General features: G+C 32.0%; 1 protein-coding gene across 3 annotated transcripts in view; it reads right to left on the bottom strand.

Annotated features, from left to right (window-relative positions):
* Positions 1-15,322, bottom strand: part of LOC114335966 (UDP-glycosyltransferase UGT5-like) — a 60,667-nt gene that overhangs the window by 30,965 nt on the left and 14,380 nt on the right. For 2 of the 3 annotated variants that reach the window (XM_050653581.1, XM_050653686.1), the window contains exon 2: positions 14,135-14,309. The exons of the other annotated variant lie outside the window; for it this stretch is intronic. The gene's annotated coding sequence lies outside the window, so the exon portion shown is untranslated. The remainder of the gene's footprint in view (positions 1-14,134; positions 14,310-15,322) is intronic. 3 annotated transcript variants of the gene reach the window in all.

The following is a 15,322-nucleotide window of genomic DNA, read 5'->3' as shown; positions in this document are numbered from 1 at the left end:
CAGTTTGTTTATATTGCCGATTCAGCTTGACCATGACATACGAAAATATGAATTAGATGACTATGCATTATCGTCGACTGGTGCTTCTAACAAATCTAGGTCACCTACTAAAATTTAAACAAATGTGTATGTTTTGGTTTTGTTTCTAGTACATTTAAGAATTAAATGAATATGCCTTGATCTCAATTTTGGATGTTGATAAACCGTTACACTAGGCTCCAGCTAAATCACATTGGCCTTTTCAATTCTGATGGGAAAACTTAACGGTTTCTTATGGATTTTCGTCTGCTGATTACGAATTTCGAGGGGGGATTTCGATCCGAGTGGTCAAAAAATTGTTATAAACAATTCAATTGTTTATAAATTGTTTATAAGGATCTAGCTCATAAACTAAAAGAGATAAGAAAACATTTTTCAAATAAAAGTTGTTCCCTTATAAAAAAAAACAAAGAAAATAGTGTTTACCAAACTTAAATCCAATAATTATAACTCAAGATATTGTAAAATGAGTGCCTAATGCAAATTGGAATTTGCGAAATTTCAGTATATTTCGATGATTTTTTGATCGCAACTCGGCTACTACGAATGCGATTGAGCTTTACAAAGTCTCATTTTAAAGCTTAATTCACAGACTTTCAAATAAAGTACTACTTTACCTTTATTTCTTTAAAGTTATACCCGTTTGAAGTTAGAATTTTCTTATAAAATGTGTATATTGATTTGTTTATAAGGGATTTTATCAAATTTGAGCTATAAATATTTATAGTTTAACTAACAATAATGATATAAAAAATCAAAAGGAACATTTTGTGCTTAGGAAAATATTCGTAGAATTATTTTTGATTAATATATGGATATTTTAATACCGCGCTCAGAGGCGCAAGAACGGCTCACAGCGAGAAGGTTCGCGCGATAACTTTGATACAAATTATGATAATTTATACATATAATACATAATATCCATATTATGTATAAGTTATCTTAATTTTTCATGAGGATACGAATACAATTTTATCATATAATTTTATAACTTAGTCCTCATAAAAATATAACTAAAGTGACTCGTATCGCCTTTCATTCCATTTACTTTTTCTTCGATTTTTTGTACTCAATGAGAAAAATAAAATGAAAACTTAAGATTTCAGAAATATAACTTAAAAGAAAGTTATTCTTATTTATTAGATAATACTATTTTTGCAATAATTTTTTTTATAATATGAAAAAAAATTACTGTTAAAATAATCTGTATATCTGCATCGAGATATACAGGAAATATCAGCTTTGTTACATGTACATAAGTTATTAGAGCAATGTACTAAGTCTGTTCTTGGAGGCACTAACATTAGAACTTTTTGGGGCTTCAGAGTATCATTATCTATATGATATCCATATAAAAAGTGGATATATTTCTTATGGAGCATCATCAAGGTACGTCTATCGTGTGTACGCCGCTATTCAGATATTTATAAAACAATTTCATGAATATTTCCAAATTAAGAACAATATTACCGATAGTTTTATACGAGTAAAAAGACACCGCAAACATCTTATGGGAAATATAATCTCTTTCAAATTCATATAAAATTTACATGGATAGATTCGTCTCGAAATTGCGATCATTTCAAATCATGACGCTAACTCTGAATTGTTCTTAATATCGGAGTAAATTGACATAATAAAATTTAGAAATCTAATGGGTACGTACATAAGTACATGAGGGTACGTACCCTCTAGAAATTAGAACCCATGTTCATACCCATTAGAAATCTAATGGGTACGTACATGAGGGGTATTTTATAGAGGTAGTACCTTTTATGAGAACGGCCACATCGAGCGTAATATACGGGAGATGGTTCGAAGTAACTGGTCCTCATAAGACATCCAACTGTCACTTATGGCTCCACGTGCCACACCCTGGGCAACTGCATTGGTCTGTAGGCGAAACTACGTGAGGGTAACCACCGAGCGATTGCCGGTATAAGCAATCTCCACTTACTAGCCAACAGTTTCGGGTGGATGAGCTAGTAAGTGTTAGGGCACTCTTTTGTCCTGAGACTGAGAAATCGGTCTCGAAGGCGGATGAACCCTACAGAATGGTCAACGGCATAAGGATGCAGAAGGCAACGGGGAACCACTGCATTAAGGACTCATAGAGTACCCCTAGTAGTAATCATCATGGTGGACATGCAAAGGAGAAGTACTGATCATGGACATCGGATACCAAGATCCGGCAGAGGAAGACAAATAGATAAGTACAAGGCTTCCTCTGTCGTAAACCTGAGAAACCCTTGTAATAAGAAAAAGACAACCATAAAAATTGCTACGTGGAATGTGAGGAGCTTATTCTCTTCGGGAAAATTAGATAACGCCGTGTTGGAAATGGATCGTTTGGGTATAGACATATTAGGCATAAGCGATACACAATGGCCAGGAAATGGCAAATGCCCCACAACTAATCATGGTATGTTTTATTATGCCGGAAGTGACACCACAACCCATCGATACGGAGTTGGAGTCATCATCTCAAAAAAATGGAAAGATGCTGTAGCAAATTTTACTCCATTCTCAGAGCGCGTGATGTTAATACAACTGAAAGATAAGAAGAACATAATAAACATCATACAAGTGTACGCTCCTACAGCAGACAAAGACGAAGAGGAAATAGAACAATTCTATAATAACTTAGAAGAGGTGATGAGAACAACAAAGAGACAACACATTAACATAGTAATGGGCGATCTGAACGCCAAGGTAGGTCAGGGTAAAGTTGGAGAAAATGTCGGTGAATACGGCTTAGGTAATAGAAATGAAAGGGGTGATAGTTTAGTTCAGTTTTGTCAAAGCGAAGATTTAATAATAACTAATACATTCTTTAAATTACCCCCAAGGAGACTGTATACGTGGACGTCACCTCAACACACACAAGAAAAAGTAATCAGAAACCAAATAGATTACATAATGGTGACAAAAAGATACCGTAATGCCGTGAAATCTAATAAAACTTACCCTGGAACTGATATCGGTTCGGATCATAATCCAGTAGTATCTGTGTTAGAAGCTAGACCAAAGAAAATGAAAAAAACCATCATCCCAACGTTAGACTTAAGTCAGCTTAAAAGTGAACACCGACGACAAACAGTGCGCGAAGAAATCAACACCGACCTCAGTGTAGCAGAAAACCAAATCCGCAGAACAGACAACATAGATGAAAAACTGAAGTATGTAAACACTATAATAAGAACTACGGGAAAGAAACACCTAACCAAATCTCCCAAGAAACATAAGGTGTGGATGACACCAGACATACTAGAACTAATGGATGAAAGACGCAAATTGAAGAATAATTCAGAAAAATACAGAGAGGTTGATAAGAACATAAAGCAAATAATAAAGAAGGCCAAAGAATCATGGATTAAAGAGCAATGTGTAGAAATGGAAGACTATGAAAGAAAGTATGACACATTCAATATACATAAAAAAGTAAAAGAACTTACAGGAACCCAAAGAAGACATCAAATAAGTTTGCTTAAGGACAAAGACGGAAATATTATTGTAGACTTAACAGAAAAAATTAATAGATGGAGTGAATACATAAGAGAATTGTTTGAGGACAACAGAAATAACATTGACAAGGTAAATGGTGAAACGGGACCTGAAATCCTAAAATGTGAAGTAGAAATGGCACTTAGAAATTCCAAAACTGGAAAGGCAAATGGACCCGATGAGGTTCCTACTGAATTACTAAAGCTCTTGAATGATGAATCAACAGGTATAATATTGCACTTATTTAACACAGTATACAATACTGGTATTATACCTCAAGAGTGGCTGCTGTCTACATTCGCTACACTGCCAAAGAAATCCAATGCAAAAGAATGTTCAGAACATCGAACAATATCTTTAATGAGCCATCTACTAAGGATATTTCTAAAAATCATCCACAACCGAGTTTATCAAAAGTTGGAGTCAGATATTAGTAATACACAGATGGGGTTCAGAAAAGGACTAGGTACTCGAGAAGCTCTCTTCGGTTTGAATGTTCTTACACAAAGATGCCTAGACGTTAATCAAGAAGTACATGCATGTTTTATCGATTTTGAAAAAGCGTTTGACAGAGTACGCCACGATAGACTAAGAGACATTCTTGAAAGGAAAGACATAGATAATAAAGATCTGCGAATAATTCTCAACTTATATTGGAATCAGAAAGCTAACATCAAAATAGAAAACGAGATATCAAAAGCAATAGAAATACGTAGAGGAGTAAGACAGGGATGCATTTTGTCACCACTGCTATTTACTGTATATAGTGAAAGCATCTGTCAGGAAGCCCTTTTGCAAGCAAATGAAGGAATCGTAATCAATGGAGAGGTTGTAAATAATACTCCATACGCAGACGACACTGTACTAGTTGCAAGAACAGTAGAAGAATTACAACGATTACTTACAAACATAAATATTGCTTGCAACAATTATGGCATAAACATTAATATCAAAAAAACCAAGTATATGGTCTTCAGTAAAATCATGACACAACCAGCACATATTAGTAAAAACGGCATTCAAATTGAAAAAGTATCAAGTTATAAATAATTGGGAACTTTAATAAACGAAACTGGAGACCAAAACAATGAAATAAAAAGACGTATCGAAATTGCCAGGGCCACCTTCATAAAGATGAGAAAATTCTTCTGCAACAGAGATATAAGCATCCCTCTACGATTAAGAATGCTAAGTGGCTACGTATTTAACACGCTATTATACGGTGTAGAGGCCTGGACTCTCAAACAGAACAACATAAAAAATATTGAAAGTTTCGAGATGTGGTGCTACCGTCGAATGCTGAAGATAAGTTGGGTTGAAAGAATCACAAATCTTGAAGTAATACGAAGGATAGGAAGAGACCCAGAAATTTTATTAACGATAAAACGAAGAAAACTCGAGTATTTGGGTCACCTGATGAGAGGTCATAAATACGCATTACTTCAAAATATAATGCAAGGAAAAATAGAAGGAAAACGGAATCCAGGCCGTAGAAGAATGTCGTGGATGCGGAATTTGAGAGAGTGGTTTGGCTGCACCACTAATGAATTTTTAGGTCAGCTGTAAACAAAGTCAGGGTAGCCTTGATGATTTCCAATCTCCGATAGGAGTGGCACAAGAAGAAGAAGAAGAAGATACTCCAAGTAGTAAGACTCCTATGTTCTAGATAATAAATGAAGGATGTTACTGGAAAAGGAGCCAAACGCCAAAATCTTAAAATTTGCATTACATGTACCAAGCGCCTTTAAGCAACTATATTTAAATACTGGCAAAAGATCCAGCCCACATATATATAGATATACTCTAGCTTACTCTACCGCTTGTCGAACCAACTGACAAACTCACAAAACAGCGTTCGCGCGTTTATTAAAAGAGATCCAAGCGACAGACACGGTGGTTGGTTCTTTGTAAATAAATGCTTTTTATTGACATTTGGCGCCTGGGTCGTTTTAAATAGTGTACGCCAGTTTACGACACGTTTAACGTCCCAGTGTTTTCCAGAGTTTTAAGAGAAAAAATATCTTTAAGAGAAAAAAAATACTAGCGATGGTAGTGAAAGAGACTAGAGTAGTGCGGAACAACAGTTTTGGGCTTTGCAAACTTATGAAAGTCAGAATAATTTTGTAGCTGCTTCAGTTAGACAGCAAGGCATCTAAAGAAAAAGGAACACGCAAAGTAACTTAAGAAAGTTTTCCCACATATATCATTTAAATAATAACATTGTATGTAGAAATATGTTTATCACATCATTAAAAATCTCTACGAAAAGTGTTGATACTGCTCTAAAAAAGTTCTCTGCTGGAATTGTTAAAGATGGAAGAGATAATTCTAAAAACAACAATGGTAGTAAAAATAAAAGGCTACCTGACGAAATTAAAAAAAGTGTTTTTAAACACATTAGTTCTTTTCCAACTTATGCGTCCCACTATTGCAGGGGTGAAACTGAAGCTAAGTACTTGTTTTTCGATTTAACTCTTAATAAAATGTACAATCTTTTTTGGAAGACCAAAACTTAAAAATTGATTTTTTTAACTACAAAAATTTTTTTTACGAAAATTTCAATCTAAAAATGAAACCACCTATCCAAGATGCATGCAATACTTTTGATCAGTTAAAAGCAAAAATAAAAAGTTGTCAAAATGACCGTGAGTTATTGAGCAATACCAGTATTTTACACAACCAACATTTAGAAAAAGCAGAACATGCAAGATGTGCTATGAAAAATGATTTAGAAAAAGCTAAATCGAGAAAACATGCTAAAACAGAAACCCTTACTTACATGGAAAAATTATTTGGGCTCCCAAAACTGCCCACTAACTTAATCTATTATAAAAGACAGCTTTCTATTTATAATGAAGGAATTTACCAAGGATCCAATACTCAGCCATATTGTTTTATATGGAAAGAGGGCAGCGCTGGAAGAGGAGCGCAAGAAGTTGGTTCATGCTTGAAAGTTGTGATTGATAAGCACTTTTCACCTGAAACTGAAGAGCTAAACTTATGGTCTGATTCTTGCGGTGGTCAGAACCGGAACCTAAAAATTGTCCTTTTTCTCAAAAGTGTACTAGAAACACATAAATCATTGAAAACAATAAATTTTAAATATCTGATGCCTGGCCATAGTTATTTACCCAATGACTTCAATTTTGCAAAGAATGAAATTGCTTTAAAAAAACAAATTATAATCTACCCTTAAAGAGTTTAAGGATGTGGTGGTAGATCATTTAAATAATAACATTGTATGTAGAAATATGTTTATCACATCATTAAAAATCTCTACGAAAAGTGTTGATACTGCTCTAAAAAAGTTCTCTGCTGGAATTGTTAAAGATGGAAGAGATAATTCTAAAAACAACAATGGTAGTAAAAATAAAAGGCTACCTGACGAAATTAAAAAAAGTGTTTTTAAACACATTAGTTCTTTTCCAACTTATGCGTCCCACTATTGCAGGGGTGAAACTGAAGCTAAGTACTTGTTTTTCGATTTAACTCTTAATAAAATGTACAATCTTTTTTGGAAGACCAAAACTTAAAAATTGATTTTTTTACCTACAAAAATTTTTTTTACGAAAATTTCAATCTAAAAATGAAACCACCTATCCAAGATGCATGCAATACTTTTGATCAGTTAAAAGCAAAAATAAAAAGTTGTCAAAATGACCGTGAGTTATTGAGCAATACCAGTATTTTACACAACCAACATTTAGAAAAAGCAGAACATGCAAGATGTGCTATGAAAAATGATTTAGAAAAAGCTAAATCGAGAAAACATGCTAAAACAGAAACCCTTACTTACATGGAAAAATTATTTGGGCTCCCAAAACTGCCCACTAACTTAATCTATTATAAAAGACAGCTTTCTATTTATAATGAAGGAATTTACCAAGGATCCAATACTCAGCCATATTGTTTTATATGGAAAGAGGGCAGCGCTGGAAGAGGAGCGCAAGAAGTTGGTTCATGCTTGAAAGTTGTGATTGATAAGCACTTTTCACCTGAAACTGAAGAGCTAAACTTATGGTCTGATTCTTGCGGTGGTCAGAACCGGAACCTAAAAATTGTCCTTTTTCTCAAAAGTGTACTAGAAACACATAAATCATTGAAAACAATAAATTTTAAATATCTGATGCCTGGCCATAGTTATTTACCCAATGACTTCAATTTTGCAAAGAATGAAATTGCTTTAAAAAAACAAATTATAATCTACCCTTAAAGAGTTTAAGGATGTGGTGGTAGAATGTTCAAAAAGCGTAAGTTTATCGTTCACGAAATGGTAAAAGAAGATTTCCTAAGCAGTAAAGAAATTGAGAAACTTATTACTAACAGAAAAGTAGATATACTAGCTAATAAAGTTAGCTGGTTAAAATCCAGAGTAATTAGAATTAATAAAGATAAACCCTTTTCAATATTTTTAAATCTACTCATGAAGAGGGTGAGTTTCAAGAGATTGATATAAAAAATGGCATAAGAGGAAGACAACAAAAATATACGGCCAATTTTTTTTCTTCAAAATTAAAACTTTTATATCCAGAAGGAAAAGCTATTTCCGACAAAAAATTAGCTGATATAAAAAGTTTATCACCTCTTACTCCCCAAGATATCCTGGACTTTTATAAAAATCTTCAACATAGAAATTTCGATGATGACATAGATGGGTTTGGTGATGAAGCTGATTTTGAATTCGGAGAATAAGATTAGAATACATTACCACATATTTTGAGGTTCTGCGAGAGAGGCGCTTTACTTTTGTATTATTGTCGTAATTTTTTTAAATAAACATTGTTTACAAAAAGATCCATGTCTCATTTTCCTATACATACCAAAAGAACCAAACGCCAAAATATTTAAAAAAACTAATTATTCTTTTTTAATTTTTAAATTTTTTTTAAACTCTACATTTAATTCGCACTTCAGCTATTCATATTATTGTCAAAACTTCTTTCTATTTGGATAGAGTGATTTAGAGTACAAATTAAAAATTAAGTGCGATTTTCTCGAAACATAAAAAGTGGCTATTGGCTCCTTTTCCAGTAATGCCCTACAAATGACAACGGGTTAAAACGTTCCGCGATTCTATTCTGTTCCTTGCTTTGTTCTTCCAGTTGGTAATCTCAAGTGTATTCAGATCTTGTTCCACTTGTTCCATGTATCTAAGTTTGGGTCTTCCTTTGACCTTCTTTCTACTGGTCAGGTGTTTGCCTCATTATTAAAGACTGGATTATATGCAAAATGCATATGCATATATATGCTGCATATTTCTCATGTTTTTCATAAATGCATATGCCTTGCATATTTGGAGATTTAAGAGCATATAAATGCATATTTTGATGGGAATTTACTCTACCCCATTTAAAAATAAGGTATATATTAGTAACATCAACATCCATTAAAATAAAATGTGAAAGTAAATATTTTGCTGTTAAGCTCCTTTGTTGTTGTACCCATAAACATAATGGGCGTTATTTATAGCTGCAGGTATCATTATCCGGATATTTAAGATTTATAGACTTCTCAGAATTTACAAATTACCTAAGTAAATACCGATTATATTTTGAATAACATTACAAATATTACCTGTACTTTCTGCTGGTGTCGGCCAACTATGAATTATTCTGGGAAAACCAACCAAAACGAAATTTTAAGCATTTTAAGGGTAGGATAGATTATTTTATTTTATGAATGGTTAGTCTTAAATCAATCGCCGATTATTCAACTTTTGTGATTGCAAGTTATTGACTATACTGTGTAAAAAAATCATTTTATTATTATTGTGAAAATGCCTAAAGTAGCAAGGGAAAAATCAAGTCTTCTCAGAAGTTGGATTGGAAGTAACAATCATCTAAAAGTTATCGACAGTGAAAGTATGTTTTGCACCATTTGTGATAAAAAGGTAAGTTCTCCACTTCAATAGATTTTTAAACTTATCAAACTTCTTTGCACATCTATGTGTCTGTCTATTCTAAAATGACAAACCGTCCCATTTCTTCAAAAACTGTTTTTTAAAGTTCGCAACGGTTTGGCTTATACAGAGCGAGGTGTTGAGAGTGGCCCACCCTGTATACTACGGTACACTGACTGTACTTTATTGTTTGACGATTTCAATTTCACTTTGAGAAATAAAAAAAAATTGGGGGAGGTTTAAAAAGTTTGATCATTTTAATGTAGGTATCTATTTACGAAAACATCTAAAACATCATTATCATTATATTCCAGATTCCATGTCAAAAGAAATTCCAAGTAGTTCAACACATAAAAACTTCACTTCACCAAACTAAGCTATCAAAAAATGATAATAAACCTCGCCAGCAGATTCTACAGAACAGTTTGCAGATTCAGAATACGTCAGTTGGGCAAGAAACCTTTGCAAAGGATTTATGCCATTTTTTTTTGAACTACAATATCCCTCTGCACAAGTTAGAACATAAATCGTGTCAAAACTTTTTAAAAACTTATTGCAAGATTAAAGATAAACCAGCTCAAATACCAAGTTCTTCAACTCTTCGGAAAAAATATGTCAGTGCATGTTACAAAGATGTGATGACGAGTATTAAAAATCAGTTAAAAGCCGAATATCTTTGGATTTCCGTCGACGAAACAACGGATACAAAGGGTCGACAAATTGCGAATCTAATTGTTGGAGTTCTTAACGACTCTGGCGATTTTAAAAACTCATACTTAATTAGTGTAAAATGTTTGGAAAAAACAAACTATGCTACAATAGCTAGATTTGTTAACGAATCCCTAACAAATTTTTTTTTACCTGATCAAGTACCATTTGAAAAAATATTATTAATGCTTAGTGATGCCGCCTCATATATGATGAAAGCTGCATCCAATCTTAAAATCTTTTTCCCTAATTTAATTCACTGTACATGTTTGGCGCACGGCCTAAACAGAGTTGCAGAGAAAGTTAGAATTGAATTTCCCAATGTAAACACCTTAATAAATAATGTAAAAAAAGTATTTCTGAAAGCACCACTACGTGTACAGGTATATAGGGAGATGCTTCCCGATATTCCTTTACCACCAGAACCAGTATTAACCAGATGGGGAACTTGGCTTAAAAGTGCTATATTTTTATCTGAACACTACGACGACATCAAAAGCGTTATTTCAAGTTTTGATCCGACTTGTACCGCTATTGATAACTGTCAAAATATTTTTAAAGAAAAGTCTATTAAAAATCAATTGTTGTATATAAAATCGAATTTCGATATCATTGAAAGTTCAATTACAAAATTAGAGGCTCAAAATTTATGTCTTCACAATAGTATGTCTATTGTTGATTCGGTTAAACAGAAAATAACAAATCTGAATGGGGAAATTGGAGTAAAAATTAAAGATAAACTTGATGACGTTTTAAACACAAATGAGGGTTTCACTTTATTGCGTTCAATAAATAATATAATCAATTTTGGAAACTTCGATGAAAATATTAATATGGATCCATCTCTAATAGCAAAGTTTAAATATGCCCCAATTACATCTTGTGACGTTGAGAGATCTTTTTCTGCCTATAAACAAATATTAACAGATAGAAGACATAATATTAGTTTAGAAAATATGAATCAATATATGATTATTTATTGTAACAATAAAAATATGTAAATTTGTTTTATTGTACTCTTTTTATAATATTAGTTTAGAAAATATGAATCAATATTGTAACAATAAAAATATGTACATTTATTTTATTGTACTCTTATTTATCTTGTGGTCAAAATAAAATATTTTGCCGTTTTATTTGTCACAAAACCTGAAGTTAAAAAAATATATTAAGAAATAATAATACAATTTGGTTTAAATTCAAACCTATTTATTTATTTTTATTATTTTTTATTTATTTATGTATTTAACGTAAACCATAAAATTATTCATATAAAAATAAGTGCATATATAAATGCATATTTGCATGTTAATTGTGCATATTCAGCTTGTTTTAAAATGCATATTGCATGCATATTTTAGACATTTTTTAGTGCATATTTTCCAGTCTCTACTCATTATATATTTTGGTGTTTCAGTCTCCAACATCTCTTTGAATAGAACCTATACTAATGGTATCTACGAATGACATTTTTATGGACTTCAAAAATGTGTTGGTATGTGCCAATTGAACTGGCAAGTACCTAGCATTTTCGACCAGGGACACATGTTGCCCTTTGAGCATGTATTCTATTATATGTAACAATATCGACTTGTAGTCACCATATTCTATTAAAATATAATAATATATAAACCATATATTATGGTGTTACCACTTTAAATAGTGTGCTATTTTCAAACTACTCACCAGAATGCACTGAAGATGTTCTGAATTAGAACGGAAGCGTTTTGCAATCCATTTGGATGACATTTTAGATAGTTTTTAGTAAACGATTTTATACCAGAATACAATTTGAAGTTTTTACTTCTGTATGAGCTTTTTTTTCAAAAATGTAATTTCGATAATCTTTAATTAACATTTGCGCCGGTAATAATCAAAATTTAGAGTTGGCACAATAATATGAAATGATCGTAATATCAAGACGACTCTATTCATATAAATTTTATTGAATTTGAGTGACATTATATAGGGTGTTACAAAAATATAGGTCAATAATTAAATTACATATTATGGGACCAAAAATAGTTCGAATGAACCTAACTTACCTTAGTACAAATATTCAGATAAAAAACTTACAGCCCTTTGAAGTTACAAAATGAAAATCGATTTTTTCGAATAAATCGAAAATTATTAGAGATTCTTTATTGAAAATGGACACGTGGCATTCTTATGGCAGGGATATCTTAAAGAAAAATTATAGTAAGTTTGTGCAATCCGTAAAAAATTTATGGGGGTTTTCTTCCCTTAAACCCCCCAAACTTTTGTGTACATTTCAATTAAATTATTTTGTGGTACAACTAGTTAAATTCAATATCTTTAAAACTTTTTTGGCTCTTAGTATTTTTTCGATAAGGCAGCTTTTATCGAGTTGCATCGAGTTAATATGTTTAAATAAGATTTTATGGGGGTTTTGTTCCTTTAAACAGCTCAAATGGTTGTGTACGTTCCAATTAAACTATTACTGCGATACTAATTTAATTACACGGTGTTTTTAAAACTTTTTTTGCTTGTTTGTATTTTTTCGAGAAGTCACCTTTAATCCAGATGTGGCTTCTTTTTATGATTCAAAATACATATACCTAAAAATGTAAATCATAAATAAATTTTCCTATTATGTATTACCAAATCTCCATAATCGTACTTAACCATTATACAAATATGTGGTGGATTTGACAAATATTAAAAATATCTTGATAGAAACTGACTTTTCGAAAAAGTACTAAGAGGCAAAAAAGTTTTTAAAATATTAGGTTTAACTAATGGTACTAAAATAATAATTAAATTGGAACGTACACAAAAGTTTGAGAGGGTTTAAAAGAACAAAACCCCCATAAAGTTTTTATGGGGTGTCAAAATTTGACTATAATTTCTTCTTAAGATACTGCTGCTATAAGAATGCTACATGTCCATTTTCAATAAAAAATCTCTAACCGTTTTCGATAAATTGGAAAAAATCGATTTTAATTTTGTAACTTCAAAGGGCTGTAGGTAACTTTTTATTTGTGCACGTCTATACTAAGGTAAGTTAGGTTCAATGGAACTATTTTTGGTCCCAGAATATGTGATTCAATTTATGACCTGTATTTTCGTTACATCCTGTATATTCCATGAGATGTGTGCCATGTCCTTTGAAAAAAAATAATTTGGGTTGTAATGGGTTAAAATCCTAGGATAGTAGAGTCCTATCCTATATGTAGGATAAATGCAACAAGTGCATCAAGTTGTAATGTTTTTTCCCGAATGGAAAGATTAAGCATTTTGGCAATTCCAGGAGAGAAAAAGACAGTTTATGCATGTGTTTCATACAATGTTTCGTCTACAGTTCTATACAAACAATTAAATCAAAATTGGTATTTGTTAAATATATACTTAAACACTAAACACCTTATGTATACTATATGCAGTTACGAATAATAATGATTTAATGGAAAAGTGTAGATAATAATATACTAAAACAATCAATAATTTAATTATACACAAATATATATTCTTCACTTCGCAAAGTAAATATTAAAACGCAATTATTTTAGACTAATATAATGTTGAAGGTTGGCTAAATGATGTTGAAGGTTGATAAAACCAAAACATACTGCTGATATTAGATCCTAGTAAAATTTGCCACAATTCACTATACTAAGTTAAAAAAAATTCTAAGTGAAAAATAAGATTGTGTTGCCTTTACATTACAACTGAATAAAAATGGTATACATTTTATTTTTATTTTATATTAATATTACTCCTATAGAGTAACTAGGTCCATTTTCCGTTGGAACTTTACCAAGCTGCAAACGGGGGTTGTGAATTGCATAGTGTAGAGTTCCTTCCCTTTGTCTTCACTGCAGCATCCATCTGGCTTGCATATTGTGAAGCCTTGGAGGGTCACCAGGGAAATGGACCAATAAGTTTTTAATTTAAAAATCTTTTAGTAATATTTTTAATATTTTTTAATATTATAAATGTTGCTATTAGGATTGAAAATTTTACCTTTCAATTGCCAGATGACGCTAGACACCTAATCCATACACGTCAGTTGCAATGTGGGGGTACGCTTTCATGGTTGGTCACTTCGAGTATGAAGCAGCAGGCCTACCTCTCTCCGATGAGACTCCAATAAGAGTCGAAAATCGTCGATTCAGAGTGCTGGACTGCGCTCCGTATTCTAAGTGAAAAATAAGATTGTTTTGCCTTCGCATTTCAACTGAATAAAAATGGTATACATTTTTATTTTTACCACTATACTAAATTTACAATCAAGATGTAGTAGAAATAAACAAACCAAGACACGTTAAATGCTATTAGGAGCACTCCCGGATCATAATTGTTTAAGTTCAAAAAATAAAACTTCATGATTCAATATTATATATTATGAAAGGAACCTACAAATTCTCACAGCACATATCTTATTATGCGTAGGAATTAAAACAGAAGAACTGAAGCAATTAAACAGAAACATCAACAAGGCACTACTTACGAACAAGAACAAACAGGAAGAATCAGAAAAGAAACACTTACACAGTTTAGCAATGACTGATCCACCAGATATTGTAGAATTGTAAAAATTGCGAAAAAGCACGGAAATAGCAAAATGAAAATGATTCTGCTCGAGTACGTACAGAGAATTATGTTATATGGCACCAAAGCTGATTTACTTGATTTAAGATCCCCTATCAGCACTACGATCGTTGTTGAGAGACTTGTTAATATGTGTATACCAGATGGTAGTAAAGTATAATAATTATGGAAAATAATAAAAATTGCTTACTTAATGAATTATGTAACGATGACGAGACTATTTGGAAACTATTTCCGAAGTAGAAATCAGTCAAGATTTCTGAATAAACGTCAGATTTTAAAATGATAGACTTACAGAATATAGTAGATACAAAACTAAGCAAAATGTAGACTATACATGAATAGTCACTGACTAAATCTGAGAGTTTTTGGAGCTTTTGAGACACGTGCTCACTGTTGCAAACAGAAAAACTTAACTCAAGAGATTAGATGCAATATTAAATTAATGTATTTTATTAATTATTAAATATTAACGTTAAACCTTAAACGCGTTTTTTTTTTTCAAAACTGCTTTTTTCATAGGCGGTAGACATTGTAACTCAAAAACTGCTTGACCGATCTACCTGGAATTTCTTATATATTTTCTTTAGACATTTCGTG

The sequence above is a fragment of the Diabrotica virgifera genome, chromosome 1, assembly GCF_917563875.1.
Source record: "Diabrotica virgifera virgifera chromosome 1, PGI_DIABVI_V3a".
NCBI lineage: Eukaryota > Metazoa > Arthropoda > Insecta > Coleoptera > Chrysomelidae > Diabrotica > Diabrotica virgifera.
Note: the sequence above shows the minus strand (reverse complement) of the source record. Positions and strands in the feature narration are given on the sequence as shown.